At 40.5% G+C, this 6,136-nt stretch overlaps 1 long non-coding RNA gene across 4 annotated transcripts; it reads right to left on the bottom strand.

The window, feature by feature from the left end:
• Positions 1-443: 443 nt before the first annotated feature.
• On the bottom strand, positions 444-4,886 carry LOC127296949 (uncharacterized). Of its 4 annotated transcripts, XR_011743971.1 has the most exons (6): positions 4,421-4,864; positions 4,183-4,275; positions 3,585-3,790; positions 2,281-2,394; positions 1,186-1,332; positions 444-767 (listed from the first exon to the last, which is right to left on the bottom strand). It is a non-coding gene; the product is annotated as an uncharacterized lncRNA (long non-coding RNA). The 4 variants fall into 4 exon arrangements; XR_011743969.1 differs by having other exon boundaries at positions 1,186-2,394; positions 4,421-4,886; XR_007848809.2 differs by lacking the exon at positions 2,281-2,394 and having other exon boundaries at positions 4,421-4,568.
• Between the last annotated feature and the right edge of the window lie 1,250 nt (positions 4,887-6,136).

Here is a 6,136-nt window from a genome sequence, read left to right as displayed (position 1 = left end):
GCTCCTCACTACGTCAGGTATCTAGATTGCCGGCATCTAAAAATGCCTGTAATTGTACCAAAAGTGCTGGCAATGGTTTTTCGAGGTAGAAAAAAGAGTGTTGTATTTGATCCAGTCGAGTAGGCCTTTGCCGGCATTTTTAGAAAAGTGTCGTTAGTTATATTTTAAGACACTTCCAGAAATACCGCTAGTTAGTATTGCCGGCACTTTTGAAAGATGTCACTGAATCTTTTTGCCGGCACTTTTCAAAAATACCATATAATCTATTTGCCTGTCACAAAATCTTTTTACTAGCACTTTTCAAGAGATACCGTCTAAACTTTTTGCCGGCACTTTTAAAGGATACCTACAATTACTTTTTCAGGCTTTTAATTATGGTGCCGCTAATTATTTTCTTAGGCATTTTTAAGGTTGCTATACTGCCTACAAACATTCAAGCAATCTACAATCAAGCATACATCACACTCAAGAAGTCAAGCAATGTTTAAAACCAATATTTCCAAGCAATCTAGGTTTGAAACCAACATTTTGAAACATTCAAGGATTCACAATCCAGGCATCTAACTTCCATGACCAACAATGTTCATCTCCACATCATGAACAACATGGTTTGAAACCATTAGATAAAATACGCAACAAGGTTCATCTAACATGGTTCATCTAACTGGTTTCCATCTTACTTGTCTGACCAACAGGGTTCTCAATTTTCCCCATTTGTTCCCGATTCGCTTGCTTGTTCCTCCAATATCAGCACCCTACCATCAGATCTAGAATAAACAGAATAAACACAGAAGTAGTTATGTTTCTTATATCAAGGAAGTAGATATATTAGGAAAATATTAAGACTGGGAAATTCCAATCACTTGCAGCATGAAACTTTAGAAACAGGGGCATGCGGTTTTGCAGGAAGGTGTAGAATGATACTCCTTAAAAGTTATCTGGGAGTTATGACACGTCGGTTTCATAAACTGAGAACACCTAGTTTTATACTGTCAGGGTGGTAGAACTGTAACTGTGCAAAAGTTCATACAAATTCGAACTGCGAATTCTTTTCCAAAACATCAAGATTTCCAAAAGCATCGTTTGCAGAAGCATTCGGAAGGATCTGCGGATCAAATTGGACATAATTTAAAGACTATACCATGCCACAGAGAGAGGTATTAAGGGAGGGAGAAGAGAGAGAACCTGAGTGAACAAGTTCAACGGATTAGCAATTTTGTCCTGATGGAGAAATTGCAGCTTGAGACTACGGAGACTGGACCGGATCAGCTGGGTTGCCACTTGCAGGATGTTCTTGGGCTGCAGCAGGGACTGTGCTTGCTCTGGGATCCCCTATATCAGAAGATAAAATGGTAATAGAGTAAACCATAGTGGAACCATTTCGTCTGAAAGTTGTACCAGAACAAGAACTGGAGGTTGGCATATATGAACTAAAAAAAAAAAAGAACCTGTGCAGAGGAAAGCCTAAACTACAGACATATAATACTGTTTAGTACAATCTGAGAGCTTGTCCATTTGATCATGAGTATTTTTCTAAGAGAAACCAATAGCAAAGTTTTCCATTTTAAAATTACTTTTATACATGTACTGTACAATCATATCTTTCAACAATCTCAACTGATCTGCAAACTTGGCAAATTTACACGCAGCCCAACAAGTACCAAAGGCAGCTACATGTATAATGATGCACTCATCCACTGAAACATATATCTAGTCTTTAGCTTCCATACTACCAACATCGGGAGAGGATGAGAAGCGGCATGGTGTTTTGGCAATGCATCTCTCGGTCTCCGGTCAGTTTTCATTCCTGGCTCACAAAGAAAAACTGACTACTAGTAGCAGTGGCTATATGTTTGGTGAGGGACAATGAGCCCCATTGAATTGACATACTAAACAATGAAAACATCAAGAATAAGTCTGAACGTCAATAGAACATCTGTATTTTCATAATACAAATAAGCTAGAATACAGAGGATTTTATAAGGTATATCCAATGTGACTACTTGAAGGAGACCAATGTTGTAAGCTATTTCTCTAGAGATTAGTTATACGGAATGTCTCTGTATTCCATAAATAAAGTTCTAACAAGAAAAACTTGACAAATGAGCACCAACATATCAGTAAAACCTTATAAAATCTTTTGTATACAAAATCTCAAAGCTAGTGCAGTTCCCTAGATTCTCTGGAAAATGCTACGATAATTTCAAAATCCTTGTAATATATGTATACTGCAAGACACGAGAATAGGTGAAAAAAAAGGAACACAGCTACATAGCCCACCAAGTTTGTCGAAGAATCCCAAAATGAGTTCTGTAGGCCTGTAGGTCATCGTATACTCTTCTTTTCGCTCTGTAGAAGACCTTGTGCATCAACTCCTCAAGGAATCTCCCGCATCTGTAAAAACTTGATTCAGTTCCTTTGAATAAATAGTCATTTTTCACCATAAGCAGACACTCCGTCAGCATTGCAATAGTTTCCATATGAAAGTGAGAACCGACAGATTTTTAATGTTACTGGAAATAGAATATGTAGCTCTGGAAACATAATAAATGATTCTCTGTTTCTATCTTGAGTGCATTTTCACAAGACACACGCATAAACTTCGAAAAATAAATCCATGTACTGCAGCATATTTCATATATGCACGTGTTTTTATAGTGTATTTTCAGAGCATTGCTATTATATACTATCAGCCATACCTTGCATCTAGTAAGATATTGAGATGTTATAGTGTGAAATGTAAAGCACAATAACACATCATTTGTTCCGGCAGTTAGCTGACTAAAGCATTTCTCCACATCTTAAATCCATGGATAAAAGTTGCCAATAAGTTTACAGTTCAATTACTTGTTCCATTCAGGCAACCAGACTTCACATTTGCTAGTGCTAGCCTCGAACAAAAAAAATAGGCCTACTAGTACTAGTACTAGGAGAAACCAGACTACTTCTCATGTCCAGCAATTTGGTTCCAAACACCGAACACGTTTGATAGCACACTAATTACAGAAATTAAACTGCAGGACGTGGACTAACTTAACAAAACTTTAGATCACAAGTAGCGGTGAACAACCAAGATACCAAATGACAACTGGATGCATGACTTTATGTCAGATTAAATGTTGCTTAAATGACAGCAAAATATCTTCTGTCCAAAATGCAGTAGCCTTGAAATACAGTTACTAGAATGCAGTTAAGCTTTTGTGAAGATGACCTGCCTGCTCTTTATGGAGGACGTTTACACGTCTAATTGCATTTTAACTTGAGTTGTTCTGAAGTTTCTCACACATCCAATACAATAGGAATTGTGTTATACTTTTAGCAGTACATGGTAGCTTCATCCAGAATAACAAACTTTTCCTTTAAGTAGTTTATATGAATCATGAATCCGACTAGACATAAACAAGAGATTGCACCACCAACAGGTTCTTAAAATAGGTTCTGAATTTTTTTACTTTGATCTATGCTTAACATCAGCAGAGGGTTCCCATTCAAATAAAAAAAGCAGATGGTTCAAAATTTACCCTGACAATATTTTGGCCAGACAATAGAAACAGCGAAAAGCTATTAAAAGTTACAGTACTAACCTGTGGACATAAAGATAATATGTCGTTACCTTAAGGAAGAGCTTCTTCACATATGCATCTTCACCATCTGCTGGTTTAGGAGCCTTTGCGGCATCCTTCTCTGCGATAGCTTATGCCATTTGGACGGATCCACCGCCAAGATCAACCACACCAACAGTGTCTGCGTAGGTCTTTCCCAAATTCCGCAACCGATAATTAATGGTAACCTACAAGGATAGGGAATAGAAAATGAGTGATACATGTTATGTATCCCTGCACTATAAACTGAACAAAGCAGCACAGCTTATGAACAATTCCTAAATACTGTAAAGGTGTATAAGTGTTGTATATCAGGAGATGACACGACCTCATACTATGCCTCGTTAGTGGTCACCTTGAGCTCTGGTTACATAAAATTTGAGATCTAAACTGGCGTATATCAGTTGATAATAAAAAAAACCTGGAATGTAGTCTTCTAAAAAAATTGAAAATGCGCATTGATACTATTTTTTTCATATTGAACCTTAGATAGACATGGAATATTGACAGGAATTTCTAAGAATCAGGGGGCGAAGTAATAGTTGAGAGAATTTATGGATAAACATGGCCAGCATCTTACCCATTCATATGCACCTTCCTGAGATCCATCAAGAACTGTAACCCAGTCTGGTTGGTTTTTAAATGAACTCTTTTCACGAAGAAGATCCCTAACCTGCAGATTTGTGAATTCAGTAGCATCCAGTATTAAATGATTAATCATGGTACTAAATAAAATCCTCACTGAAACAATAATACTATATTCTAGTAGTGTGCAATGCAGACAATAATGACATCCGGAGTGGTGGAAGAGCACTTACCGCTTGCAAAATCTGCTCAGACTTCTCTGCTCCCAATGCTCTCAGACTAGCGGTGGCCTATGCATGGATGATGAAGCTTAAGAACACCATGGTAGAGTACAAATTACAGAATCTATACTAGTGTCGTCGTGCTACCAGCCGTATGAAATAGAACAGGAGGTCAGGACTAACCAAACTAATTGGGAACACCGTGATCTACAACGGCAGCCACTCGGCCTAGCAGCGGCCAAGTTCCGTGACGACCTTGAGGATGGGGATTGAGGACATGGTCGACGGGGGAACCTGGAGGTGGTCGTAGGCGTCGGGCTGGAGCAGCCATGGTACTAGAGGTCGGAGCGGGGTCGTAGACGACGTGAGGATCCGTAGTTGTCGGAGGTAAGCAACTGGAGGCTTGAGGCATGTCTTTGCTTCTTATTTCTCATTTGCATTGATTGCAACGACAGTGGAGAACAAGGTCTCCAATGCGGATAAATCAATATCAGGAGCCCTGCAATATAGTGCTGGAGGAAATACATATTTTTGTGCAAGGGAAGTATCGAAAATGAAAGCATCAAAGAACAAGAATAAATTGTATCAACATTCTACAAATAAAGATATCCCAACCACTGTGGCCGCCACAATACAGTGCACCTGAACCATGGTTGTATCCGTGGCAGAGCCAAAGCAGAGGAAGTGTGGTGATAAAACTACATAAAAATGTCTTAATGTTCAATTTATTCCCTGTGTTAGTGATATGGGCACGGAGGCCTATGTGGAGCCCAATTTCAGGACTCCACCAACCTAGGTGGTACGCCATCGAGGATTCAGGAGTGACACGCTAGGACGACCTACGCCATGTAATAATTAAGTCTAAGGTTGTGTCATTCATTCTATGTTAGGAAATAATGTAGCCAGGTCATGCTGTGGGCCATCTAGGGTTTTAATAGAGTCTGTTTGACTTGGGCCTGTCCAAGTCGAACTAGGTTAGGCCCAATAAGGGGGCCGACCGGCCAGCTCTCCCTCTCATATAAGGAGATGGCACGGCTAGGGTTTAGGGGAGAACAAGTTTAGCCTAAAGATTAGGGTTTCCCAATAGCGTGTAATCACGTGTATCATCCTTCCGGAGGTACGGCGCTGCCGTTTCTATTATATCCGCTGCGAAGGTTCTTGTGTTCATCAAGGATTGTCTAGCTCTTGGTTTGAGGCGTATCGTTCATCGATTCTTTGCTTGCTGGATTCGTTCCCTCTTCTCCAGGCTGCGTTCATCGCGTTGTTGGGAGGATTCTCTACCCTAGGTTCTCGCTGTGAAAGATCGGGCAACAACTAAGGAGGATCCAGTGGGTCGCTCTGATACCACATGATAAGGGAGCGACCCACTGGATCCTCCTTAGTTGTTGCCCGATCTTTCACAGCGAGAACCTGGGGTAGAGAATCCTCCCAACAACGCGATGAACGCAGCCTGGAGAAGAGGGAACGAATCCAGCAAGCAACGAATCGATGAACGATACACCTCAAACCAAGAGCTAGACAATCCTTGATGAACACAAGAACCTTCGCAGCGGATATAATAGAAACGGCAGCGCCGTACCCCCGGAGGGATGATACACGTGATTACACGCTATAGGGAAATCCTAATCTTTAGGCTAAACTTGTTCTCCCCTAAACCCTAGCCGTGCCATCTCCTTATATGAGAGGGAGAGCTGGCCGGCCGGCCCCCTTATTGGGCCTAACCTAGTT

The sequence above is a fragment of the Lolium perenne genome, chromosome 4 (assembly GCF_019359855.2).
Source record: "Lolium perenne isolate Kyuss_39 chromosome 4, Kyuss_2.0, whole genome shotgun sequence".
NCBI lineage: Eukaryota > Viridiplantae > Streptophyta > Magnoliopsida > Poales > Poaceae > Lolium > Lolium perenne.
Note: the sequence above shows the minus strand (reverse complement) of the source record. Positions and strands in the feature narration are given on the sequence as shown.